This window comes from Pelodiscus sinensis, chromosome 17 (genome assembly GCF_049634645.1).
Source record: "Pelodiscus sinensis isolate JC-2024 chromosome 17, ASM4963464v1, whole genome shotgun sequence".
Lineage (NCBI taxonomy): Eukaryota > Metazoa > Chordata > Testudines > Trionychidae > Pelodiscus > Pelodiscus sinensis.
Window position 1 is genome coordinate 35,416,643 of NC_134727.1, and position 27,943 is coordinate 35,444,585.

Sequence of the window (27,943 nt, forward strand, 5' to 3'; positions counted from 1 at the left end):
GGTTTGTGTGTGCATGATGAAAACGCTTACTGATAAAAATCTGTTCCTTCCAAGCCTACTGATCACATTATCTTTTTCCTCCAAATTCACTCTTTTCACTTTCTTTGCTTTTACATGCCTTTTTAAAATTCTATTTCCAGTTTGGGACCCTTGCCCAAACTTGTCCTACCTGTTTTGGGGGCTCTGCAGCTGTGTTGTTGGTGTGTATAAATGTAGGGCAATGAGACATTTCATATTCTGTTGGTTAGAGATAATCTAAACTTTGGGGCAGTGCACGGTTCACGTTGCTGATTTTGCTTTGCTCTGTATAACCTGAGCTCTGCAGCTGTAACATTTAGAGAGTGAATCCTTCCACTGGAAATCAGTGAGCTGGTTGTCTCATTTCCTCGGTACCTGCACATACAGAAATAGTGTAGCACCAATAGAAGACGAGTAGACAATCCTCACACATTTTAATGGAATGCTGACTATTATTAGACTTAATATACACATGGGCTACATCTAAATTGGCCCCTTTTCCGGAAGGGGCATGGTAATTTTTGAAATCGCAATAGGGAAATGCGCGGGGGATTTAAATATCCCCCGCGGCATTTACATAAAAATGTCCGCAGCTTTTTTCCGGCTTTTAGAAAAGCCGGAAAAGAGCGTCTACACTGGCCCCGATCCTCCGGAAAAAGCGCCCTTTTCCGGAGGATCTTATTCCTACTTTGAAGTCTAAAAGCCGGAAAAAAGCGGCGGACATTTTTATTTAAATGCCGCGGGGGATATTTAAATCCCCCGCACATTTCCCTATTGCGATTTCAAAAATTACCATGCCCCTTCCGGAAAAGGGGCCAATGTAGACGAGCCCCTAGGGTTGTATTTTGTGTTCTCTTCGAGATGTGGGCAAGCCACATGTTAATTTTACATGTGAACCTGGGGAAGGAGCTGTATCTGTCACGTGCTGTAGGTGCTTTTTGACATCACTTTAATAGTGCAGTGACCTAAAACCTCTCCTCCTCCCCTGAAGCATCCTTCAAACTAGTAAATACACAGCCAAACACAGGTGCTCAGCTTACAGTAAGAGGGGCCATATAAGTATGTAGGTGGACAGAAGTGTTTGAATATCAAAACAAAGTCCAGCTGTCGTCCTCGGAACACCACTATAAAATACTATATCGGGTAGCACTTGTTTGCTTTGCGGGTTTGGATGTATTGTCAGCCTGGAGTGGGATTGCTGAACTAAAACATAACTCCAAATAGCATAGCAATAGCAAATCAAGAGACGGCGGCCGAGTTCTGCAATTGGCAGTACCTGGGCAGACTGCTGCGTCTGTGTGGAGCCTCATTTGTCCACTTGTGTGTTCTCAGTTACAAGATTGGAGCCTGTCTGGTCAGTTTCTTCAAATGTGGCTTACAAACAGAATTGAACGAAGACAAGGTGATTTGCGGGAGAGGGGGAGCTTGGCTGTGTTTTGTGAGGGACAAAACTGCAGAATTCCTTACAATCCTTCGCAGCGTGGGATTCTCATTATGTTGTTGAATGGTGCGGATGCTGTCATTCTTGTGTATGTGGCTGGTCTTTAAAGCAGTGGGTTTTCAACCGCTTTTCATTTGTGAGACCCGAAATATTTCAAATTCTAAAGTGTCTCTCTGCTCCAATCATAGGGATAGTCTGGGGGCCCCTGGCTGAAAACCGCTGTTCTTTGGTAAACACATTTCACAAGCCCTTTTGACATGATCCGGGGAGTCCCATAGCTTCATGGGCCACAGATAGAAAACCACTGTTTGAAAGCATTCCTGCTCATCGGTCACATTGCTGCTAACGTTGGCAGGTCATAAGATTCTGGTCCCTCTGATTACGATCTTGCTTGTCCCCTGCCATTTCATAGTGTGATATGATTTTAGCAACTGACAATCCAGAATGCCGACGGTTTGCAAGATTAATGCTTCGGGCCAGGAAGCCTCAAATTTCAGCATGGTGTGGATTGTCTAGTGAACGCCATTCCTGTTTGAGGTGGCAGGCCCTTCCCCATTTTCTTTATGTCCCTGTGGCAGCCTCAGAAATGGCACCCACGGGGCAGTAGTATTTCTAGCTGTGCCTAAAACAAAGAGGAGAGGTGCACCCTGTTACCTGCTTGCAATCTGCGCTCCGCCTGGAATCGCTTCATGCGCCACTAGTTACAGTAGAGGAGGGACTGAGGTTTTAGCATGGTTATTTCACGCTTCCAGCTGGTATAAGCCTTAATTTCCCACCTGTAGCTTTCCTTTACATAGTGCATGCTAAAATTATATCAGAATTGAGGTGATGGAGAGGGACGCAAGATTATTAAAGTCCTATATCTTGGGAATCTGCCGGGGATAGATATGACTTATATCTACGGAGAGCTAGGGTTTCCAGCATATGTTTCTAGTGGAATTCAGCGTTTTGGGGCCTTTGTCTAGCAGTGGGTATTAGGCCTAGCTCCTGGCTACCATGTAGCAAGCAGTGGCCTTTACCTAAAAATAAATTTTAATCCTTGGCAGGTATCTTGGGGTTGTTTTTTTTTTTTGGCCGCATCTGACAGGTTTTGCTGGGGGAAGAATTGCTTTGCTTTGGCAGCGAAACAACACGACATTCAAAAAGCTGCATTACGCTGTAGCCCGCAAGTGGACTGGGTCAAGGGAGCAGGTAGGATGAACACAGCCCTAGGCCTGTCCCTGAAATAGGTAAACGGGGGTGGGAGGGGAACACACCTCGCCAGTGCTACTTTCCGGGGAAATCTTTTCACGTGAACTTTGGCCCCAGAGGAGTTAACCGACTTTGTTCCCGTGGGGTGCCAAGGGGAGAGAACTGTGTGAGGGGTGAAATGACTGACATGGTAGAGACCCCCCTCCCTCCACCTCCGCTCTGGTTCTCTCTTTGTCCCCAGAGGCTGGGAGGAAGGAGGCAGTATCAGGAGACTTTGGAGTTCCAGGACAGCTGGGAAGCTGGTGTGAGTCAGACCCAACACACCAGGAGGAAGAGGGCTGGGTTGCTCTTATGACTCATGTTCTGCAAAAGTCATGCCCAAGAATGGCAGGAGCCTTCCGAAAGCAAGTCAGCACCGTGTCCTGCACGTGACTGCAGACTACGCAGCTTTAAGGGAGTGGGGTGCTGAGCAGTAGGTTGTGAGCCCCAGGGGAGCTGAGACTGCAGCTGCTATGTAGTCCCACCAAAAAGAGAGAACTTGAGAACCAACAGGGCTGGTTTCCTGGCCATCCAAAGCAGAGAAAGACTTCTCAAGCTACCACCCCACCTGGGTTGCTGTCAGCTACACAGGGGAGGACTGAAATCTTCTAAGTCCCCCTCTTCCCCCGGCCTCTGTGCAGCATGCAGAGAGATTCCCCAAATACCTGGTTGAACATTTTGGCCATGACAGGTAAGTTTTATTATGAAAGGCTCATGGAGGGACCTAAAGTGGGTGTGTTTGACCTGATTTTCAGAGGTTATGAGTAGAGCCCTGTGCGGACACAAAATTTGTATCTGCCCGTGCATCTGCAAAGATGAGCCGTGGATATCTGCCTTCGCTGCCGCAGATGCAGGTATAAAGTGGGTATGTGCAGATTTGCAGGGTTCTAGTGATGAGCATCCATGGAAATCAGTGGGGCTTACAGGCACTCGAGATCTCTGAAAAGCTGGTCAGCTTTGATTTAGGTGCCCACTTTCAGGCACCCAGTTGTGAGTGTTGTGACCCTGGCACTCACGTACAGAAACTTAGTGCCAATTTAACAAGCCTTGATGAGACAAATGTTTTTGCCCAGAGGACTCTGCAGGGGGATCTTTCCGGTTCACCTTTTGTACCACTTTTTAAGGGCTTGTCTACTCCGGCAAGGTGCTATGCTGCAACTTTCTCACTCACAGCATGTCTACATTAGGAAATTATTTTGAAATAATAACTCCTAAGAGCTGCTGTACTGGGTCAGACCAAAGGTCCATCTAGCTCAGTATCCTGTCTGCCAACAGTGGCCAATATCAGATGCCCCCGTGGAAGGGAACAAAACAGGTAAACCTCACGTGATCCCTCTCCTGTCACCTATTTCCAGACAAACAGAAGCAAGGAACACCATTCCTACCCAGCCTGGCTAATAGCCATTGATGGACCAACCTTCCATGAATCTATCTAGCTCTCTTTTGAACCCTGTTAAAGTCCTACTCTTCACCACATCCTCTGGCAAGGAGTTCCAAAGGTTGACTGTGCGATATAACTCCCAATATAAATAATTTTGAAATAACATGTCCACATTACAGGGACGCTTTGAAATTAGTGTGAGGCAGATTCCTTCAATGTGGATGTGCTACCTTGACTTAGAGTTCCAGGAAGCACTGGGGAGTAATTAGTTTGAATTACTTGGGGGAGCAGTTATTTTGAAACAGCAGCACTGGAGTGTCCACACTACTGCTCTTCCAAAATAAGTATTTCAAAATTAGTGTTGTTCCTCGTTGAAAGCAGGAGTTATTTCGAAATAACAGGCTTGGTGGTGTGGACGCGCCACTTATTATTTCAGAATAAGGGGGGTTATTACAAAATAACTCCCTAGTGTAGACCAGAGCTCAGGGGTGTGAAAAAACACCCCCTGAGTGCAACAGGTTACAGCACTGTAAAGTGCCCAGTGTAAACAGGCTCCTAGCAAGGAGCCTGCACCCCTTGTGGAGGTTTGCATCAAGCGCTGGATGACTTCTCTCCCAGTGCTGGGGCCATGGCCATGCCGTTGTGTTTGGAAATGAAGACAAAGTCTTAGTTACCTTTTCCAGTGGAACCCAAAGTGTCATGACAGCTGATCTCGTGCACAGCAGCCTGGTGACAAAAGATATTTCATTTCAACAGCCTGCTTCTTTTGTTTGGCGGTTTATTGTCACTTGAGTGTAATTTGTTCATTTTTTTTTAATTGTATCCTTTGGTATATATGGTTGTGACTATTTTCTTCCACTATTTGATCTGAGGAAGTGGGTCTGGCCCACGAAAGCTCATCATCTAATAAACCATCTTGTTCGTCTTTAAAGTGCTACATTGTCCTGCATTTTGCTTGAGTGTAATTGACACAGCTGGACACACCCACAATGACAGACAGAGCTCTGCTTCCAGAATTGCTTAATCTGAGTGTGCGATGGGCCCCTCGCTCTTTAAACTCCACCATCCTCAAGGCAGATAAGCAGCCTCACTGGCAGCTTCTCTTATGATCAAAAATGATTCTAACGCTCCCTGGAAAATAGCCGCCTTTTAGCACGCATGAAGCAGCCTGCCACCCTGCCGCGTATATTATCTCTTAACCGCGGCTTTCTTCTCCCCACTGGGGGAGTCTGGATTCCTTCAGATGCTTCTGTGAGAGACCTGCTGACTTTCCACTTATGCCCCCAACTACCCCCTGCTTTTTTCACCACCGCCTTCCAAGGGGTGGGACCAAGCACGTCCCTTCTGTCTAGTGGCAGCCCTGCAGATGGAGCGGTCCTTGGCAAAGTGGTTGAGGAAGATTATGCTAATAAGGAATGCAGGTTCTATCGGAACATCTGTGCTTCCCTGAGTTTAGGAAGCAGGAGGCAGACCATGCTGAATGCTGGTCATGTGAGAAGGGCAGGAACCCTCTAACCCTCTCCCTTGGTGCTGTTGCCTTTCATGGCAGGCAGATAGGGTGGCCTGGGGTCCACACTAGATATCTGTGCTCTGGAATAATCCTTGGCTGAGTGAGTTTGTTCTTTTATATGGGACTAAACGCATCTGATATTGAGCACCTTGTGCGGATACAAAATTGGCATCCACATGTGCATTTGTGCGTAGTCGCTGGGCTGTCGATACAAAATTTGCATCTGCATCCACAAAAATGAGCCATGGCCATCTGAGTCTGCAGATCTATATAAAGCGATATCCACCGATTTGCACGGCTCTACTGATTGAGTGCAAGGGCTGTGTATATGACCCTAGGGCTGGTACAGCAGGCTATGCTGGTGCTTTAGAGGTCTGTGTAATAAATTTTAAGGATGGAGTTTGAGTGCAGGGGGAGTGTTAAAGGGCTAACGAGATTCAGTACCGCACAGCTGACACTGGTGCAGGGATGTTTGGTGTGGTCTAGAATGCTACCTTGTCCAAATGCTCAGTGTCCTTCAGATGAGGCCCCCATCCCATCTTTTGGAAGCAAAGAGGGCCCAGGTGGGAATGTAATAGTGTAGTCAATTAACCGATAAACAAAAGCTTATAGGTTAATGCTATAGACTACATGCATTTCCCTCCTTCCCCTACCCCCCTGCCAATAAATTTTTTTAGCAGGCTGGGCAGCAGCCCAGCTCCGTGCTAGCTTGCAATGGGTCCGGAACCTACCCCTGCTGTGGCTCTTCATTTAAAGTGTAGTAGGAGCCGAGCGGTTAGGTAGCGCAGCTCAGTTCTGGCTCATGCTGGGTCCGGGAGCTCAGACCCCACCAGACGGGCTGCTGCCTCCCTGCGCTGCTGCCTCTTTATCAGGATGATAAGCAGCCAATCTGCGTGGGGAGCTGGTTTTTAAACACGGATGAGCTCCTTCCTGGCACCCCGCTCAGCAATGATGGTTACAATGAACAATTGTGGTGAAATGCTCTATATGGTTTGGTCACTTCCCAGCATCTGCCCCCAGGACTGTGCAGTGACGCAAGCACCGCGGTTGTGTTGGAGGAAAATCAGAGCATCATAGAATACTAGGACTGGAAGGGACCTCGAGAGGTCATCGAGTCCAGTCCCCTGCCCTCATGGCAGGACCCAGTACCGTCTAGGCCATCCCTGATAGACATTTATCCAACCTACTCTTAAATATCTCCAGATATGGGGATTCCACAACCTCCCTGGGCAATTTATTCCAGTGTTTCACCACCCTGACATTTAGGAACTTTTTCCTACTGTCCAACCTAAACCTCCCTTGCCACAGTTTAAGCCCATTGCTTCTTGTTCTATCCTCAGAGGCCAGGAAGAACAATTTTTCTCCCTCCTCATGACACCCTTTTAGATACCTGAAAACCGCTATCATGTCCTCCAACCCTCTCAGTCTTCTCTTTTCCAAACTAAACAAGCCCAATTCTTTCAGTCTTTTTTCATAGCTCATGTTCTCTAGACCTTTAATCATTCTTAATGATATGCAGGCGAAGTGGCTGGGGAAAATATGTCGTCCTGCACCTCCCCCCCAAGGCAGATAACTGCCCCCAGAAGTCCCCTTCCTAGCTCTGCAGGGAGGTTTGAGCTGTTCTGTTGCTGCTTACGGGGTTACGGATTCCGACTGTCCCAGCGCAGTGAGGTCAGTGCTGGGTTACTGGGTGTGCTTGATAAACTGTCTGAGCCCTTGGCAGTTTTTAATGAAATATGGGGTGGTACGTACATGAGCTGTGGGGCGCAGGGGGAGTATGTGCTACAAAGAGCATTGGATAAAAGAACTGGCCGGTGTGAATAACTGGGTCATGTGACTGTACTGTCAGGAAGGACTGTTTAATGGATGTATCTATCACCGAGACAAGTCCGAGCGAAGCAGCAGATGCTCTCGGTAGGTCACCTCCCATGGCACACACTCAGCCTGTTGCTGCTAGAATGACAATGAGATGGACACGCACTCCTGTGGCTCAGGGCAGATTCACTCTTAGAGAGAGCAGCGTGCTTAAAAAGGAAACACCACTTGTCTGGGTGAGCTCACAAACCTGGCTGGTAATCAGTGACCTAAGCAGAGAGTTTGGACTTGGGGGGCCCGAAACTGTATTTAAAAGGGCTTAAAAATTGGCCATGTTCCTAGTAACACTGGTAGGGTTTAAAAAAGAGAGAATTTTGTAAATCCCATTTGCTCTTTGCTGTTCGTTACAGTTCGTGTTTGTTGGTTTTTTAACCATTTGGTTGGGTTGGAGAATGGTGTGGATTACGGTTTGTATTTATTTTTTTATGCACTGTCTGACCATGAGAGAGCTGGCCTGCAGCCAGTCCCTGCCCCGAGATTGTCCTCAGTAGACTTCCCAGGAGGGACATGCTAGAGCATTTTCTAGTTCGTGCATGAAAACTTGGAAGGGAATATCCTAGAAATGGACATACTACTGCAGCAACTGTGGGGCCTCTGTCTGAAAGAGAATATTTATTGTGTGGGTTTTTTTTTTTAAACCCTGTTTCCAGGGAAATTCAGGAGGGATAGACCCTGAATTGGTCCATGTTTCAGTATTAGGACAGCTTGTTTACAAACCCTACATTTTGGGCTCAATTAGCTTTGATAGCATCTGCTTCCCGAACAGTTGTTAATGGAATTGGAGGGTGGCTGCTCCATTATCTGTCTGATTCTGATAATCTGTGTACATATGTTGGCAAGGGAAGGGTGGGTGGGTGTGGAACGGAACGGAAAAGCTCCTTGTTTTTAGAGATGATTAACTGAGACTTCGACTTTGCATTTTCAGAAATCCCTATCATGGGAAATTGTCAAGAAAAATCAATCAGGAGGAAGTAACCAATGGACACTCTGTGACCTATGTTTCCCTTAAGGGGTGGCTACAACACAAGTAGCCCAGATGCATCACTGTATTGTTTTAATGGGTTTAATGTTCCTGCCACTGCTGACAATGGCTTGCGACTCTACGGAGTCTCAGAGGGGTCAGTCACCATGTTACTCTGTAACGTTAAAACGACGAGTAGTCCTGTGGCTCCTTAGAGACTAAACAATATATATAGTATCATGAGCTTTCGCAGGCAAACCTTCATCGGAGGAGCTCATCTGAAGAAGTGGGTTTTACCCAGGAAAGCTCCTGATGTTATATATATTTTTGTTACTCTCTAAGGTGCCACAGGACTATTTGTTATTTTGCAATTCTACAGCACTTTTTGCTCGCAAGATCTCAAAGCGAGCTGCAAACCTCAGTGCAAGAAGCCCTTCTAACCCCTTTGCGAAATCAGCTGGCTCACACACCCCTCTGTTTTGCAGACAGTCCTTGGCAAATTGCTAAGAATGATCTGGCAAAGCAAATAGTTCATTTGTGGCAGGTGTTGGCTCAGCTGTAGGCTTGGTCTTGTGTGTGGTTGGGTCCTCTCATTGGCCATCAGCTGAGAGTCAGCTTATCTTATTCTCTGTTTGCTCTGTTTGCCCTCTAGTCTAACTTTTCCTTTCTGACCCTCCCTCATGTCAGGAGATGTACAGAGGTTAAGGTGACGTGCAGGGAGAAATGGAGTTTGCCCGCCTTTTGTCTCCTGTATGATGTATAAAGGCAGCCTGGGCTACTTTTGCAATTGTAATGGTTGAGATTTTTGTAATCTGCCTTTTCCTTAAGTATTTCACGTTCAGGCCATGATTACCTTGTGAGACTCTATGGACCACTAGAGAACTGTTAGGATTCTGATGTAGCATATTCCAGGAAAGTAACACCTAAGTGAAGGAAGTGAATTTTGGTTTACAACACTTTGGGTTACTTTGATAGACTCTATTTCATGAAACAGAAGAAAACTCTCTTAATCAAGTTGCTGTTGAATTCTTAAGGACTGATAACTCTGTAGCCTGACCCTTTATAGTGGTTAACTAGGAGACAGTGCCCCATGCTTGCTACGCTCTCCAGTCCCCCTCTTTGGGGGTAGGCAGTCCTGGCTGTCCCTCTCTCCCCCCTCCCCCCTGGCCACTGTGGAGGGCCAGGCTGAGATGTGGCAGGCCTGGCCTGGCCCCCCTCCCCCTGGTTGCCAGGACCCCTGAGGCCAGGCCAGCCCCGGCTCCCTGGCCGGGGAGGAGGTGGGAGTTTGGACTGGACCAAGGCCGCAATTGGCCCAGCTCATTCCCTCCAGCTGTCAGGCCAAGGCCCCATACTCTTCCTCCCAGGTCTTCCTGCCCCCCCAGCCGGCCCCACAGGAAAAACTTTTTAATATATATAGAGAGAAAATCATTGAATTGATTGACAACTGATATTTCTGGAGTAATAGGAGTCTCATCCTGGAATCAGGCACCCCAGAATTTGTTTTCTTCCGGGACCTGGTGAGTGGGAGACAAAGGACCAGCCCTGTCACTCTCACGGCCTGTGAGTCTGATCGTCCAAGTGCCCCAAAAGTCCAAAGAATGGTAACTCAGAACGAAGAGCTGAAAAGTCAGTGATGGACAGCTCACCCTCGCTACAGGGTGGCTTGGCCTATCGTAGGGTGTGGATACCGTCAGGAATATTCATTGACTTGCCCGGCCTTCCATGTGTAAAACAAACTTCCTCGCCCTCATCGTAGTGGGGAGCCGAACACATTAATCCCTGTTAGCTAATGATCATGCGGCACCTGCTATGAAAGCAAGTTTGTGGTTACACCTGTCTCAATCCAGACCCAGGATCGATTCAGGGCTCCTGTGGCTGTTTGTGTCCATATATATGAGCCCCTTCTCATGAGCAGCTCCCCAAAATCTAGGGTAACTATCAGGCCATTTATCTATGGGTCATAGGCGACCTTTTGTTATGCTGACTTGCTCGTGCCCGAGTTTTACAGGTTCCAGGTTTTAGGATCCTGCTAAGTAAAAGAAATGGCTAAGCTAGCTCGACAGGCTACAACTCCCACAATTCATTTCTGAGCCGTCTTTTTTTGCTAGAGGCCCACAGGAGCCCGTGGTGTGAGTGGTCAGGGGGCTACTCCAGGAGTGCCCGAGGTGGTGGGTGGGCCTCACCAGGCTGCCAATTAACTGAGAACCTGGAAGCATCACCCTTACTGTATGATGCTTATCAGTTAACTGGCTAACCAGTGACATCCCTAGTTTTAGATACAAAATTTGTATCTGCAAAAATGAGCTGCGGCTTACTGCACCCAAATCTGTGGATGCAGATACCCATGGTTATAAATGGATATCTGTGGATTTACAGGGCTCTGCCTATGAATAGCGTGCTTGATTGGGCCTCCAGAGATCCAGCTCCTGGAAAAGGACGGGGGCACTATTTCCCCCTGCTTAGGTGCCCCATCTGTAAGACCGGGACTGGGCTATTGGCCTCCTTATAAAATACTGTGAGATCAGCAGGAGGGAAGTGCCGGAGAAGAACTGTGTGGTGTTATTTATCCTTCTTAACAGGGCTCATGCCCATAGTTGGTTTGCCTTGTAAAACCAGAGGTGGTTTTTGGAAGGGGAAGGGGCGCAGTTGGTCTCTGCCTGTGCGTGACCGGGGTACTCATCTACATTGTGAGCATGGACCATTCATGTTGACGCTGTCTGAGCCATGGAAAGGGAGATTGCAGAGAACTTAGTCCTAGAACGGAAAGGATCAATCTAATAGCTATGATATTTTCCAAGCCAATGAATAATTGATGCAAGAAACTGCAGTAATGATCCTCACCCCAGCGGGCTGAAACACAGGGCTGTCTCTTGTTAAAAGGCTCTCCTTGAAAGACAATTGGTAGGGGAGAAGGGCTGGGTGTGATGTGCTTATGATTCTAAGTGCATGAGCCCTAGATCTGAGTGTTTCTTCTTACCCTCCTCTGAGGTTACATCAGGAAGGTTTGGGGCTGCCTGCCGCCTCCGATATCCGCGACCCCATGTGTTTGTGTGGGCCTGTGCCTTGTCTGGTTAGTGGCAGAGCCGCCACTGCATTCAGAGGCAGTTGGTCTGGTGTGTGCTCAGCAAGGCCAGTGAGTCTGCTGCAGCACGTGGGGGGTGGCGAGGTAGACCCGGCTCGGCTCTGCATGAAGCAGAAGGAATGTGTCTCATGGCCAGGGAGGAGAAGGGCAGGGCCAGCTCATGCGAGAGGCAGCATTAGAAGGCTAATGATTGGAAAGCCACTGCTGGCCTACTTTAGGCAGGATGGAGCATGAGGCTGCTGCGTTGCTCCCTCTTCCCCCCCACTGTTCCTTTCATGTGAATGTCAGAAGATGGGGGAGAGAAAGGCGGGGCGGGAGGAGTAGGGGGAGAGACGCCTTTCCAAGAGACGGTGCAGGATGAGACCACTAAGCAGGCTGGCTGCTGATAGCATACTCTGCTTAGTCTGGGTCCCCACCTTAAAAGGAGGCCCTGAGATTGCAGGGCTCCCCCGTGTGAAGCAGCAGAAAAACTGGGCAGCTGTTCTACCCACAGTCCTGTGTGTCTGTCCAGTGGGCCGGCGATCGAGAAGCTACCCAGCCACTGTTGTCGCTCTAGACCGCCAGCCCTAGCAGCACGGGATGTTTGTTGCAAGGTGAAGGCTGTGGAAATAGGGGCTTCTGGAGAGCTAAGTTCTCTGTGCGCTGCGGCTATGGTGTTTGAACTGGCTTCAATCATGATTTTTACCAGCTGTTCTGGTTCACTCATTTGTGTGGCTTAGCTAACCAGCATAGCCAGGGACCTGTGGGAAGTGGGCAAGGGTTCACACCCACCGGATCAGTCAAGGTAGTGACACCGGTCAAGGGGATCAGGTGCAGCTGTGTCTTGGGAGCACTAGTTCACGCCACAACCTTCTCAGTCAGAAATAGGAGAGGTGGCCAGTGTGGCCAGTGAACGGCTTCTTGGGCAAATGGCCCAGCCAGGCCTCTGTGTGCTGACATTCTCATCCCCTTAATGGAGAGCCGGGCAAACCCTGCCAGTTATGGATCCGGCAGGGTGGGACATGGCTTAGTAGCACAAGAGTGGGTTCCAGACGTCACCCAGCGCCCCCTGCCCCATTGAGCAGTGCAATCCGAACTTTCTGCCGCAGGGCAGTTGTGGTGGGTGGAGAATCCTCTGCAGTAGACCTGGTAGATAAATGGAAACCAACTGCGCAGAAAAAGTTGGAATGGTAGCATTGCGCAATGCTAGAAGTGGGCCCCTTTTCTGTTAGCAAATTTTTTGGAAATTTCATTTAAAATGAGTAGCCTGGGGGATGCACAAGTCAACTTCACTCTTGCAGTGCAGTCTGTGGGGTTTCTCTAATACTTGGGTCCAGCAGCCACCCTTTATGTGACTTCTGAGTGCTCCTTCCCAGTAGGATCTGATATTAAAATGGAGGACAAAGAGAGCTGAAAAATGCAGGAGGAACTTCTGCTAAAATCCCCCCTGGATGAAATACTATAGATTTTAAATACATTCTGCCTGGATTTTGTCAGCATTCCTCGCTGGCTTCCACAGCTCCAGTGACAGCTTGATTTGTTCACAGCTGGAATGGGCACATTACAAGCAGCCTGCGTTAGGTTCAGGATCTTATTAGAAAAGGAGACTCGTTACCCACCCTGCCCCTACTAGCTGGGATATTGAAGCTCTGATTCCCCTGCCTGCAAATGCACATCAGAGTCAAGTACAGCATAGGGATGTGACCGACTAGTCAATAAGCAAATGCTTATCGGATAGTCGACAGGCTAGTCAACTAGTCCCCCCCCCCCCCCGCCCCCTTTGCTGCCTCTATCAGAAAGAGGCAGCAAAGGGGGGGGGGAGGAGAGGGTGCTTTAAAGCGGCAGCGCCACGTGGAACCTGGGGCCAGCTGGGGACCTCCCCTCTCCCCCCGCTGACCCCAGGGTCCGTGCAGCACTGCCACTTTGAAATGCCGCTTGTAGCCTGACGCTGAGCTTCCCGTGGCATTTCAAAGCGGCAGCGCCGCATGGAGCCTGGGGTCAGCGGAGTCCCCAGCTGACCCCGAGCTCCATGCGGCGCTTTCGCCTTTGAAGTGTAGCAACAGCCCTAGGCGGAGGCACCCTATCGACTAATCGAAGCAAATTGCATCGACTATTTGATTAGCCAACTAATCCGAATTTAACATCCCTAGTACAGCATCTTAGACCCTTCAGCTGACAGCCATGGAAGTCCCTGTCCAAGGAGAAGCACCCAAGGTGATGCTTAACTTGTGGGTGCTACTTCTGTGGGAGGTTTTACTGACCCATCGAATCCATCCAGCTTCATGTGACACGTAGGGAGGTTAGCTGGTGGGTAATTGAATAGTCAAGTAACCGTGTGAATTCTTAGCGGTTACTCGACTATTCTATAGTCCTTGGGGTGGGGCCAGCAGCGAGTATCTCTGGTCTCACTCCTGGGGACCCCCTTGCCACGCCGTGCTGCAGCCCCTCTAGCGGAGGCAGCAGTGCAGGGTTGCGGGCAGGAGCCGGTCAGTGAGGGGAGCCAGTGTAAAAATCAGCTCCCCTCGTGGACCGGCCGCCTGGTACCCCAGCTGCTTCCTCTGATACAGAGGCAGCAAAGGGGAGGGGGGAATGCGAGTAGTCAGGAAGATTAACCGATAAGCCTAGGCTTATCGATTAATCGTAAACACGACTATTTGTTTACATCCCCAGTGACACTACCAAGCACTTCTGTGGTGTCTTCCATCCAAGGATCTGAGTACACTTCACCCAACGACCCTGTGATGCATATCCCCGATAAGCTGTGGGCTGGCATCCAAGACTTTTGGAGAGACTAGTGACTTCGGGTATCGTGGCTGGAGAGTTTGAGGCTTGGGCTGCCCTAGAAATCTTTACCAACCTAGCTGTATCTGTTAGGGGTATGAAAAATACACCTCTGGCAGACCTAGCTATGCCTGCAAAAACTATAATGCAAATGCAATTACAGCGGCATAAAAGTCTATTGACTGGTTTAAGCTTAAGGGTAAACTGGTTTAAGCTGAACCCCCTCCCCCGCCCATTACAGGTTGAATCTCACTAATCAGGCACTCTCTGGACCAGCAACATCTGTGGTCTGGCATGATTTTAGTTAACCAGATGTCCACTTACTATGGGTGTGGCCAAGTTTCCCACAGTCCCATAAAGTTTGTTTACAGCCCCCTCCCAATCCTGGCTCTCAGGGTTCTGTGCTGTTGTTTAGCTCTAATTTACACCTAAATGTCTTTAAAGAGCCCAGCAAGCAGTGGGAGTGTTGGGGATGCTGCTAGACAATATTTACCTTCTGTGGTCTGGCAAATTCTCTGGTTCGGCGCCGGTCAGATCCCAAGGATGCTGGCCCAGAGAGGTTCAATCTGTACAAGCTGGGTCCCAGCGGAGCAGGCGGCATCGGCAGTCTAGCTGTACTAGTCCATCTATATTGGCAAACCCTGTTCAATGTAGCCAAAGCCTAAGTAACTTGCCCTAGGTCACGTAGTGAGCCCCGACTCCACACTCTGTGCCTTCCTTCCAAGGTCATCCTTTCCTGTCACCAAAGAAAACACGTTCATTCATTTTCCTTTTACACCATCTGGGGAGCAGGCACAGAAAGCCGTCCTCGGGGCCTGCCGACAAGCCCCCTAACCGTTGTTTGTCTGTCCTTTGAATTGGGCCAGCTGGTGTGTGCTCAGCCATTAAGAAGTCCAAGTCCTCTCTGGCTGAGCCATTCCTTATCTACCATTGTACAGCTGCTGAGATGGGAAAGGGAAGTCTCGTGACTGGCCAGTGTTCGGGCGAGAGGGGGCAGAAATGCGCAGTTAATGTTTCCTTCCGCTTAGAATGCAGTGGGTGGGTACCCGTAGTCTAGGAAAGCGCTCTGTTCCAGGGGCTTTCCAAGCGCTAACTGCCGTGTGCGCTGGTCTAATGCTGCCAGAGGGGATGTCTCTCCGGGATTGTGCATCGCCATCCAGGATTTAAAGCGCGCTTTGAAATGTGAGGCTGGGGGCGGGATTTAAAGGTCTGTGTGGATTAGCCTGGGACCCAGCTCCACGGCCCAGTCTTGTCTATGGCATGCTCTGTGGCCTTGCAGAGGTTAGAGACCTCTCTTCGGTCACATTCTGGCTGACTGTGGAAGGTGCTGAGCGGCGTGGGTATCAGCCCTGCTTCACCGGGCGCACTTGGTTAGTGTGCCAGCCTCCCCTGGACAGAGGGCAAGGCACCTTCCAGAGACCAGAGGAAGCATTGTTTGGGGTGGGAGTGGGGGGTTAGCATTTGGAGCAAGCTGTTTGTTCTATGGGTGCCTTTTTCTCCTGTGAGCTGTCTGCCTGTGGCAGCTAGCCATGGAATTGGTGCTGGGTCTGAGAGTTGCTGCCCGTGCTGTACGTATGGACTGCCGCAGGTCCTGTTCAGTTGGGTGGCCAGTGGCCATATCACATGACCCAGCTGCATCTGAGGGCAGCTGATGACCACTGATTGCTCCTGTCGCTTCCTCTTCCTGGCTGCCAGAGGCCGAGGCTGGAATGGACCACCACCATTAGGAATGGGAACGGCTAGTCAACTATCCGATAAGCAAATGCTTATCAGAAAGTCAACACACTACAGCCGGTCCCAGTTACGTTCCAAGTACTTGGTCGTAACTCGATGTGTTTGTAAGTCGGATTACATTCACTGACGTATGGCCGCGCTGTTCATAAGTGCGGATTTCATTCGTAACTCGAGTTCTGACTGTATAGGAGGTTGGTCGTAAATATGAACGGTCGTAAATCGATGCGTTCGTAACTCGGGGACCAGCTGTATAAGAAAGAGGCAGCAAGTTGCTGGGGGGAGGGAGGCGGTGTCTCAAAGCAGCAGCATCGAGGGAGCCCGGGGCCAACTGGGGACTTCTCCAATGACACTGGGCTCCATGTGGCACTGACACTTTGAAACACCACGGGGAGCACGAGGTCAGTGGGGAACAGCATGAGTCCCCCGCTGGCCCCGGGCTCCCCGCAGTACTTTCACTTTCGCCTTTGAAGTGTAGCAACAGCCTCAACAACTTTTTTCCCTTGGCTCTCTGCTCTGTATCCACCTCTACTTTGGCTCTTTGTCTGTAACGGTTTGGCCACCCCTGGTCTAGGCTCTGTAGCAGGGTTACTCATGCCACACGACAGACCCGAAACTCTGGCTGCACACAGGCGCCCGTTAATGCCAGTAAACTGGGCTGCCCCAATGCCGCCTCCTGTGCCCCTTTCTGCTGCGCATGCGCGAGAGGGAGGAGCAGGAAAGGAGCTGAGAATTGTAAGCTGTGTCCAAGGCAGGGACAAACTGGACCTAGCATTTCTGGCTTGAAATGGTCCAGATTCTGTCTGCCCTGCTGGAAGGCTCAATCCTGGAGGGAAGAAGCACCCCCGGGTTCTTGTTTTTCAAATAAAATCCAACTTTCCCTTGCTGTCTCGGGGCTGTGGTGATGCTAGATGGTCGGAATCTGCTTCCTGCTGCTGTCAGGATGCGTAATGGAATCAGGTAGAGGGGAGGGACGGGCGGTTCTGAATGATTTATTAGCACATATTGCAGACTGGCTGCTAGCGAGCAGGCACGAGCGCTCTGAACAAGCGGGGTTGGAGGGCTTGGACCTACCTTCTCTAGTAGGGATGAGTGTCAATGGGAGCTCATGAAGGCTCTTTTTGGTACATGCGGGAAGTCCAGCATGCGGTGGTCAGAGCGTCATTGTGTTGACGGCCATAAAGCTTGCTCTCATGGTTGTCCTGTGGGCTAAGAACTGTGCACTGGGCGTGGCTTTGCTGGGACTCCCCTTGTGGGCTGGTGCCCACCACTGAACTCTGCTTTAGCATCTCCATTTGCAAAAGTAGCGAGGAGTCCTGTGGCACCTTACAGACGAACGGATTTATTTGGGCATCAGCTCGGGTGGGTAAAACCGTCTTCGTCAGATGCATTGGAGTGGAAGTTACAGAGGCGGGATATACATAGGTACTAGCATATCATAAGAAAGGGGTGGCTTATCAAGTGTAGGGCCAATGTTAAGAAGGCCAAATCAGGCAGGGTAGATGTGGCTCACTCCCAGCAGCTGATGGGGAGGTGTGAATGCCACGAGAGGCCTTTGTAGTGAGAGAACCATTCCGAATCCTTACTCAGTCCTGATTTGATCTTGTTAAATTGCAAATGAGTTGCAACTCTGCTGTTTCTTTTTGCAGTCTGGTTTTGAAGTTCTGTTGTAGAAGGACGGCTACTTTTCAGTCCATTACTGAGTGTCCAGGGAGGTAATAAATGACCTCTCCAAAGTACTATGCAAAGGTCCCCGTGCCTCCTGCTGCCCCCTGGCTGAGTACCCCTGCTCCAGCTGACTAAAGAGTGGTTTGTGCCCAAGGGTTGCATTCACGAAAGCTTAGAATCATAGAACGCTAGAACTGGAAGGGACATTGTGAGGTCATCAAGTCCAGGCTCCTGTCCTCACGGCAGGACCAAGCACTGTCTAGATCAATGTTTCTCAATCTTTCTTTTATAAAGTACCCCCAATACCTATAGTATTCAGGTACACAAAGGTTTTTTTCTACCATTGCAACTCATTTGTTTAAACAACTTAATCGTAGCTGGGCGGGTGATGAAATTTTTGGGTGTAAAAAGTACAAAAATAATAAAGCACTGTAAAACTTAAAAGAAAAATTCCGTTTGCTCCAAATTTCAGTTGTTGAAGTACCCCCCAGACTTCTTTCAAATACCCCTAAGGGTACTCGTACCACTGGTTGAGAAACACTGGTCTAGATCATCCCCAATAAATATGTATCCAACCTGCTCTTTGTGAAATCTCCATCACTGGAGATACTTATCTCCCTAAGCAGTTTATTCCAGTGTTTAGCCACCCTGATAGATAGAAAGTTTTTCCTAATGTCCAGATATCATAGGACATTATGCAATTTAAACCCATTGCTGCTTGTTCTATCGTCAGAGGCCAAGGAGAACAATTTCCCCCCCATCTCCTTATAACACTCTTTTAGGTACTTGAAAACTGCTCTCATGTCCCCTTTCAGTCTTCTTTTTTCCAGACAAACCCTGTTCTTTCAGTCTTCTCTCTAAGTCGTGTTTTTGAGACCTTTCATCATTTTTGTTGCTCTTCTTTGGACCATCTCCAATTTCTCCACATCTTTCTTGAAATGTGGTGCCCAGAGCTTCTGGATTTATAAAAATCCTTACCTAGGACCTTCCCAAGAGCAGCTGTTAGGAGTTACTATAGAGAACTTTCTGGGTGTCTGGCTGGTGAGTCTTGCCCACATGCTCAGGGTTTAGCTGATCGCCATATTTGGGGTTGGGAAGGAATTTTCCTCCAGGGTAGATTGGCAGAGGCCCTGGAAGTTTTTTGCCTTCCTCTGTAGCATGGGGTACAGATCACAGCTGGAGGATTCTCTTCATCTTGGGGTCTTCAAAGTATTTGAAGGCTTCAATATCTGAGATATAGGTGAGAGGATTATTCTAGGAGGGGTGGGTGAGATTCTGTGGCCTGCACTGTGCAGGGGGTCAGACTAGATGATCATAATGGTCCCTTCTGACCTTAAAGTCTATGAGTCTATGAGCTGGGCAGCGAGGTAGTGTTCTTCCCAAAGGCTGGCGGGTAAGGCAGGACAGACTTCTATGTAGGCTGGATGTCTGCTGGCACTGCAGAAACTGCAGTGGCACAGGTACAGCAGCACTGTAATGGAGATGTTTCCTACATTGATGGAAAGGGTTTTTCATCAGTGGTGTTAATCCACCTCTCCAAGAGGCAGTAGTTAGGTTGACGGAAGAATCCTTTCATTGAGCGAGCCATGTCTATGCAGATAGCTAGGTCAAGGTAACTCTGGCACTCCAGGTGCAAAATTTCCCCAGCCTGGAGTGACTTACCTAGGTCGATTTGAGCTTTTTAAGTGTAGAATAAGCCTGAGGAGCACACATCCGCTTCTGTTGGGGCCCCTTAGCCCATTGTAAATATGGGTTTCTGTTACATTCCTTGGTGATTACGACAGTCGTGAGTTTTTATGCTGTGCTTCATCACTCTGATATCTGATTGCCCAGGGACGTTGTGCGGATGTTGTGATTGTCTGAAGAATGCTTTGGAGATGAAAAGCTGTGTGCAAGGAGGAGGAGGGTGGTGATTTATTACCCAGCGACTCCCATGCTCTTCAGACTGTAGGGTTTTGTTTCAGTAATAATTCTCAGCAGTGCTTTGCATCCTGAAATTGCTCTGCAAACATGCGCTAAAGCAAATGAAGTTGTCTTCCCTTGATTTCTTTGCTTGACCAGCAAAGCAAAGAAACGATGTGTACTGATAGGCGGTCATGCACACATCTATCCAGCATTTTCACTTTCTAATGGTGCTTTCTCTTAGGTGCTTGTTCGTTTTTTTTTTTTTAAATATATTTTCAGTTGCCACTTGGATGGCAGCTTTTAAGCATTAGTCCTTCACATCAGTTCCCCTTTTTGTAACAACATTTCTCTGTAGACTCTTAAATGCTTGATGATCTGCATTTTTATGATCTTAAATGTCCCATGGCACCTGCCGGGACATTTATGTGCGCCCGCCTAGTCGGGGTTGCAACGCAGGATGGCCGGAGGAGGACGGGCCACACGTGCTGCAGGGCCAAAATTGCGCCGTGATGGGGCATGGGGAAGCGCCTGCAGTGGGAGAACCTGCTGGGGAGCACAGCAGGGAAGCCTCAGGAGCAGGGCGGCCGGTCCAGAGCGGCGAAATGGCCGCAGTGGGGGGGGTCTGGCACCAGCGCAGGCACGCTTGGCACGGGGCTGGGCGACACAGCGGGATGACGTCACCCACCGGTGCGGCGCCCACCACACAAAAAGGTTGGGGACCACTGATCTAGACCAGTGTTTCTTAAACTTTTTAAGACCAAGGAACACCAAACAATATTTTTTTTTTTTATGAGGCACACCAACGATTGTTTTGTTGAGCAATTAAAAAAAAAAAAGGTCGGGGGAAATTATTGAGCCAAAAAAAAAAGTTGCCTACCCCTTTAAGGCTGGCCATTTTGAACTCTGTTGTTCTCCGCGGCACACCGGTGTGCTGCAGAATACAATTTAAGAAACACTGATCTAGATGGTGCTTGGTCCTGCTGTGAGGGCAGGGGGCCGGACTTGATGACCTCTCGAGGCCCCTTCCAGTTCTAGTGTTCTAGGATTCTATGTTTGCTCCTTTCTCAGCTTCAGTTTTTAGCCTCTTTGGCATTGAGCCTGTGGTTCTCTCTTGAGTAATTTGGTGGCACACTTTTAAATTGGATTAGGGATGTAAATAGTGAACTGGTAGGGGCTGGAGTAGCTCCTCCCTACCTTGGACAGGTGGCTACTCCTACCCCACGGGGCCGCTGCAGGCAGAGGCTGCTTTGACTGGGGCCGGAGCAGCTCCTGTCCGTGGCAGGCCCGCCTGACCCCCTGCTGTAGGTTACACACTGGCTCCCTGGGAGCCTGCTGCAGAGTCCGCAGCGAAGCTGCCTCCTCCTGGGAGTGAGGCCGGCAGCCTTCCTGGGAAATCTTTGCTGCGAGCTCTGCGGTATAAAGCTTGTTTAAGCAACACGTGTAACCACTAGTATTTTTAAACCACTTTTTACATCCCTCCCTGATCGTGACTGGCTGTTTTTCTAAAGGATCTGCTCTAGGAATTATTGTAGGGAAGGTCTCTGGATAAGACTAGATGATCAGAATGGTCTTTTTGGTCTTAAAAACAACCCCTATGACTTTATTAATCTTCGCTCGCAGCCTTGTCCAGATGAATGGTGTTGGAACATAGTAGCTACTAAGTCCTAACATGCTTGAGAAGTGCAGTGCACGTGAGACACCTGGCTGTCCACACAGCCAAATTGGTTGAGCTAAGATGTAGAGGGGACCTTGGTCTTGAACTCAACCAGTTGACTGCATCTTCAGATTGACACTGTTGTGTTTGCACTTGTGTTTTCAAACGCCGTGGTGGACCACGTGGCAGACTGAGGGCCACATGCGACCCACCGGGTTCCGTGTGTGGCCCATGAGATGTTTTGTTGCCCACGAGGGTTGCCGTATTCCGTCGGTTTCTATCAGTCATTGTTGTCCTACTGGTGGTAGTAAAGTGAGGATGCGTGAAGTGAGCTGGGTGCTGGTTGCACACAACAGTGACTGTGAGAGCCATGTGCTCCCAGTGCAGCCAATCACAGCGCTGCTACGGTTCATTTGGCACCCCCTGCAGTTCTAGGCATGCAAGCACAATGAGCAAAACTACCCTATCCTGGGAGACTGTCTTGGTTATGACAATCTTTGCGACCCACTGAGACGAAGCAGCCCACTCTCTAGCCTCGGTTGCCCATTGCTGTTCAAACATGTTAACTGGCCTGTGAGCTAACGCTTACTGACATCGTATCTTCAATCCTACTCTAGATAAGACTGTTCTTTGACCAAGAATGAAAGGGGCTGTTCAAACTTCCAAAGCTCTAGTCCAGACACAGTAGAATGTATTCTTTTAACTCTGCCATCTTGGCACGTGCAGAAACCCGGGTGCCTTGACAGCAGTTTTAGAAAATGTTGGTTAGATTAAGTGAGCTAACAATCTAACATCACCTCTCTCAATCCTAGACAAGGCACAGCATAGCCCTGATGAAACGTGGCTGTCATGCCTCAGTCTTAAATCTCCTTTTTTTTTCTTCCTGTTAAATATACCCACTTGTCGCTGACTGTTCTGCATCGTCACAGTTCCTGAGATCTTTAATCATCCGCGTTACTATCTCGTGTTACTATCTTCTCTTCCTCCTCGGGGTCCAGTTACTGTTTATGCGTGTGTAATGGAAGCATCAGAAAAGTCTTCACCACCGGAGATGAAACAAAAGGCATCCTTTTCTTCCCATTTGCCCTTCTGCATCCAGAAAAGCAAATTCACTGTGGCTCCCAGCACCTCAGTCACACCTCTGGGGTTCAGCATATTTCAGTGTCTACCTTCAGCTGCGTCTCTTAAAAAATGAGTACATCTGTGGTCCTCTTGGGACCCCCTTCCTTCCCAAATGCTAGCCCAGACCAACCCCCCTGCTGTCTCCTAGATCAGATTAATAGCTGGCGGGGGGAGGAGGAAGGGACACATGAAGGGCAGCTTGCAAGTTGAAGAGGAATTCTTTTCTTATTAAAAAAACCACAGGCAAAATTCCCTCATGAGAAGGAGTGACGTGGGTTATTGTCTTGGAGGAGAGAGATGAAGGAATTTTGCAGGGAGGGGGATGTGGGAAGGATCTATTTGAGTGGGTCTGACGGTGACATGCTTCTGGAGGGGGAAGGTGGTGTCACCATTACTTTCCCCTTCCTTGGGGAGTGGCACCCACTGGCGTCCCGCATCCCACGTGCCAGTTTCAAGCCCACGGGATTGGAATCCGTAGAGCAAGAGCCAAATTGCAATGAGTGGTGGCAGAGGTGGCCCTGGCAGAGCTAGGGAGGAGGGGAGAAAGGAGGGAAAGGGTCACGTTAACCAGCTAGGGCCAGCCTCCAGTGGCATGAACGTGGCCTCTTGCGTCGTCTGTCCCAGGTGGCCGATTCTGTGCCTGTCCGGAATGAACTCTGGGTGCCGAAGCGGATTTTCTCCCAAAGCTGAGTGAGGGATTTGGAAACCCAGTCCCTTGTTTCCAGCTTGCTTAGGTGGCTTTGAAAATCCCAGCCCAAAGAACCGGGACTAGACTTGCGTGCCCATCTTCCGTGGATTCGTGTGCCGCCCTGGCAGGGTGATCCCGGGGTTGGCCTCATTTAGAGAGTCCCAGACTTGTGAACCTGCCACGTTCACTGATTTCACCTGTAACTTTGGTTTATGATGCTTCCCTCCCTCCCCCCTCACCGCTGGCAATTAAATATTTCCCCGAGTGCCTAGTCTGCTGCAGACCTGCGGTGAGATTCACCTGGCACGCCCTGGCTCATATTTCATCCCTTTCAGACACCTGGGCAGAATCAGGGTTAGGACAGAGGATTTGGTTTCCTTTTGTTATGCCTCTCGCTCTTGAAGCTGGGCCGTGCCGGCGGCTCTCGCATGCTTTCCATGGAGCAGGGGAAGGTTTTGTGCACCTGGGGGAGGTCAGGGTTCCCTTCTCGTTCCCAATGACCTTTCTCCCCTTTTTGCGCTGGCAGAGCAGAATAAACCGATCCCGGGTGGCCAATTAAAGCAGCCGGAGCGGTTCGGTCTCCCGAGGAGGTGCAGCTGCGGAGAGCAGGGCCTTAAGGGAAGATGGGAGGCTGGCTGAATGGGGCCACCCCCCGGGATTTGGCTGACGTGGAGGAAATGGTTCTGGGCAGGCGCAGGAAAGAAGGTGGCACTTTTGGAGGAGTCTTTGGAACAGGGCTGCTGGGGCAGCATGGCCACAGGGAATATTTTTAGGTGCTTTGGGCAGGCCTGCTGGTGGGAGGGAGGAATTGCCCCCGGTCCTGGTGACTCAAAAGGGCCCAGGGCTTCTGGCCACTGCTACTGCAGCAGTGATGGTACCTGGAGCTTTGGGCTCTTGGAACCATGGCTGGGGCGCCATGTGGTGTGTTCTGGGCGGCACCAAGGGCTGGGAGGGAGGGGCGGTGGCATGCTGCTCTGGCCCCACCCCTTCTGCCTGAGGCTCCGCCCCTTCTGGGAGTGTGGAGCCGGGCCTCCCCCCACCTTACCGCGGGGCCCAGTGCGATTGTCAGCTCCCCTGGCTTTGGGCTGTCTCCATTCCTATCGCCGGTGTCCTGGCGACGGTTGAGCTCCTGTGTCACTGTGTGTAAAAGGAAAGCCAGCGGTCGCCTCTGGTGGCTTGCGGGTCAAGTGCAGACACATGCAGAGCAGACAGGGCAGTCCAGGGGGGAGGAGTCCCCGTGGCTTGCTAATCACGAGGTTCACAAGCGTGTGCGTGTCCTGCCCGCCCACGCTGGCTGAGCCTCGCACAGCGGAGCTCTGCCGTGAGCAGAAGCCTCTCGCTGGCATCCTGCAGGAGCCGTACCAAGCTTTCCTCAGCTGGACGTCCTCCTTGCAAGAGGAGCAGCCTCTGGCTCCTCCGACAGCAGCCCCGCACACGGGGCCATGGCGAGTGGCAATAGCATATCGCCAGCGGTGCTGGCCGAGACTGCAGCATGGCTCCTCGGTGGCAGACTCCTTCTGCCGTCCTCGTCCCGTTCCCCCCAACGCCGATGACCTTCCTAGACCCCTTCTTTCCTCAGTAGCTCTTGACCAACGACCAGGCCTGGGGGAAAGCACAGGCTCCCAGACCCCCCGCCCTGGAGGGTTCCAAAGGTTCTTATGTTTTGAATCGTGATCGCGCGTTTAAGTATCAGGAGAGGAGCCGAGCAGCCAGGGAGTTCAGTGGCTGTTGTGAGTGCTCGACACTTCGGAAAATCAGGCCCTCTGTCCTCTCCACCCCTCCTTTCCTGGGGATGCTTACTGGTAACCGGCTAACCAGCACCTGACTTAGCCGGGGGGCTGCTCCAGCATCACAGCGGGGGTTGGGAGGCGCTCCAGCCTTGCTATGCCTGTCACACTGCCAGAGAAACCCCCTTCCCCCACAGTGCAGCCTATCTGGCCCGGTTGAAGCAATCCCCCACCTGTGCCATGCTGTGGGTGGGGGGGGGCTTGCTCCAGGATAGACCAGTGATTTGGTTAGACACTTGAAACGGGATTTTCATCCCTACACATGACTGTACTGATGGCCTTGTTCATCTGGGGTCTACCCAGACTACACACGGAGTCCCGTCAGTATGTGGCTGTCTAGCACCTTCAGGGTGCGTGTGTGCGTGCGCGCACTAATCCACCTGTTCCAGGGCCCCTTAATGAGGCTTTATATTGGGGTGGGGAACCTTATTTGGGCCGGGGGCCACTGACCCACAGAAAAATCAGGCGAGGGCCACGCACAAGTGAGAAGCACAAAGGGAAAAAACCCAAACCCTCAGTGACGTGGCCGCTGACTGAGGAGGAGAATCATAGAATCATAGAATCATAGAATAATAGGACTGGAAGGGACCTCGAGAGGTCATCGAGACCAGCCCCCCGCCCTCAAGGCAGGATCAAGCTCCGTCTACACCATCCCTGACAGATGTCTATCTAACCTGTTCTTAAATATCTCCAGAGAGGGAGATTCCACCACCTCCCTTGGCAATTTATTCCAATATTTGACCACCCTGACAGTTAGGAATTTTTTCCTAATGTCCAATCTAAACCTCCCCTGCTGCACTTTAAGCCCATTACTCCTTGTCCTGTCCTCAGAAACCAAGAGGAACAAATTTTCGCCTTCCTCCTTGTGACACCCTTTTAGATATTTGAAAACCGCTATCATGTCCCCCCTTAATCTTCTTTTTTCCAAACTAAACAAGCCCAGTTCATGAAGCCTGGCTTCATAGGTCATGTTCTCTAGACCTTTAATCATTCTTGTCGCTCTTCTCTGTACCCTTTCCAATTTCTCCACATCTTTCTTGAAATGTGGCGCCCAGAACTGGACACAGTACTCCAGCTGAGGCCTAACTAGTGCAGAGTAGAGCGGCAGAATGACTTCACGAGTTTTGCTTACAACACACCTGTTGATACAACCTAGAATCATATTTGCTTTTTTTGCAACAGCATCACACTGTTGACTCATATTCAACTTGTGGTCCACTATGACCCCTAGATCCCTTTCCGCCATGCTCCTTCCTAGACAGTCGCTTCCCATCTTGTATGTATGGAACTGATTGTTCCTTCCTAAGTGGAGCACTTTGCATTTCTCTTTATTAAACCTCATCCTGTTTACCTCTGACCATTTCTCTAACTTGCTAAGGTCATTTTGACTTATGTCCCTATCCTCCAAAGAAGTCGCAACCCCATCCAGTTTGGTATCATCTGCAAACTTAATAAGAGTACTCTCTATCCCAATATCTACATCATTGATGAAGATATTGAATAGTACGGGTCCCAAAACAGACCCTTGAGGAACTCCACTTGTTATCCCTTTCCAGCAGGATTTAGAACCGTTAACAACAACTCTCTGACTACGGTTATCCAGCCAATTATGCACCCACCTTATCGTGGCCCTATCTAAGTTATATTTGCCTAGTTTATCAATAAGAATATCATGCGAGACCGTATCAAATGCCTTACTAAAGTCTAGGTATATGACATCCACCGCTTCTCCCTTATCCACAAGGCTCGTTATCCTATCAAAGAAAGCTATCAGATTAGTTTGGCATGACTTGTTCTTCACAAACCCATGCTGGCTATTCCCTATCACTTTATTACTTTCCAAGTGTTTGCATACGATTTCCTTAATTACCTGCTCCATTATCTTCCCACATGACCCTCCCCACATTCCCCCTCGCACACCAGAGCCTGGGGGGGCCCCCAGCCTGGTAGATTTTGTGTGTTCCAGCCCTGTGATGGAGCAGTGGGGGGACTGGAGTGCCAGTGTGGGCTCCCCAATGCTGGGGAGCCCCTCAGCTTCGGGGGCCGGATCCAGGCAAGCCAGGGGCCACATCCGGCCCCTGGGCTGAGGCTCCCCACCCCTGTTTTGTACCTGGTCTGACTCGGCCATGGTACGAACTAAACGCACGCAGCGGCAGGTGGGGAGCCGCCCCGTCCCCTCCCGTTACCGGTGAACCTTTCTCACCCCAGCACAAAGTCGGTGTGGAGACACGGTGCACCGCGCAGGGCTGTGGCAAAGCCATGGGACGTCAACTAGAACCAGCAGCTTCATGTTCTCCTGGCTCCTTTTGTCCTGCATGGAGGGCTTGGCTCGCTGTCTCCCTCCACGGGGTTCCCATTCGTGCTGCTCAGGCCAATGGGACACTGGGGTTTTCTTTCCTCTGCCCCCCGCAGACTATTGACTTAATGCCCCAGTCTCGTCTCTGCCGTAGAAATGACCATGTGGGCATGTGGCCTCGTTGAAAACTGTTGCCACGCTAGGCCCGGCCTTTTCCCCCGGGGAGTGGGCAGCAAGACCTTTGGGGAGAGTTCAGAGCCAGGTGGCGGGGGCACATGGAAACGGCTGCTCCTGGGAGACTGCTTTAGCCTGGCCATGCCTGTTTGCTTCCTTTTCTTTCAGCACGATTTTGCAAGCGACAGTGGCTCTGGCTAGAGGGGAGTAACTCTGAGCAGGGTGTGAGTGGCAGGCAAGGGGGTGGCGGCGGCAGCTTTTCAGTCGTTTTGTTTCATTTCTCACAAAACCGGGCGAGTTTTCTGTCTCTGCCATCAGTAGTTTTCCACTCCCCGCCTCTCCCCCCCCCAATCCCTTTAACCCGTGTGTGGCACATCCCCCACCCCTTTTCGCTTACCGCGAGCCTGAGTCAAAGCAGCGATCTTCCCTGGGAGAGCACTTGCCCCAGATTGCGAGGGAAGGAGACAAAGCAGGAGTGAGTTGGGAGCTGCTGTGTTAATGTTTCATGATGACTGGCACGCTGACATTGGCTGGCAGTGCTTGGGGGCAGGGAGGGGATGCCTGGAAAGCCCGTTTGACGGTAATGCTGTTTGTCAGGGCGCTCGGATCAGGAGTAGCCGTGTTAAATACGGTGGCGAGCCGCCAGCCTTCCAGGTACCA

At 50.3% G+C, this 27,943-nt stretch overlaps 1 protein-coding gene and 1 long non-coding RNA gene across 7 annotated transcripts in view; one reads left to right on the forward strand and one right to left on the reverse strand.

Moving 5' to 3' along the window:
• Window positions 1–27,943, forward strand: part of NDST1 (N-deacetylase and N-sulfotransferase 1) — a 99,560-nt gene that overhangs the window by 28,296 nt on the left and 43,321 nt on the right. The window contains exon 1 of one of the 6 annotated variants that reach the window (XM_075900552.1): window positions 27,662–27,758. The exons of the other annotated variants lie outside the window; for them this stretch is intronic. The gene's annotated coding sequence lies outside the window, so the exon portion shown is untranslated. Of the gene's footprint in view, window positions 1–27,661; window positions 27,759–27,943 lie in introns of those variants that run through there. 6 annotated transcript variants of the gene reach the window in all.
• Window positions 1,819–27,738, reverse strand: LOC142818745 (uncharacterized). The gene is made up of 3 exons (XR_012896391.1): window positions 27,681–27,738; window positions 4,745–4,796; window positions 1,819–2,081 (listed from the first exon to the last, which is right to left on the reverse strand). It is a non-coding gene; the product is annotated as an uncharacterized LOC142818745 (long non-coding RNA).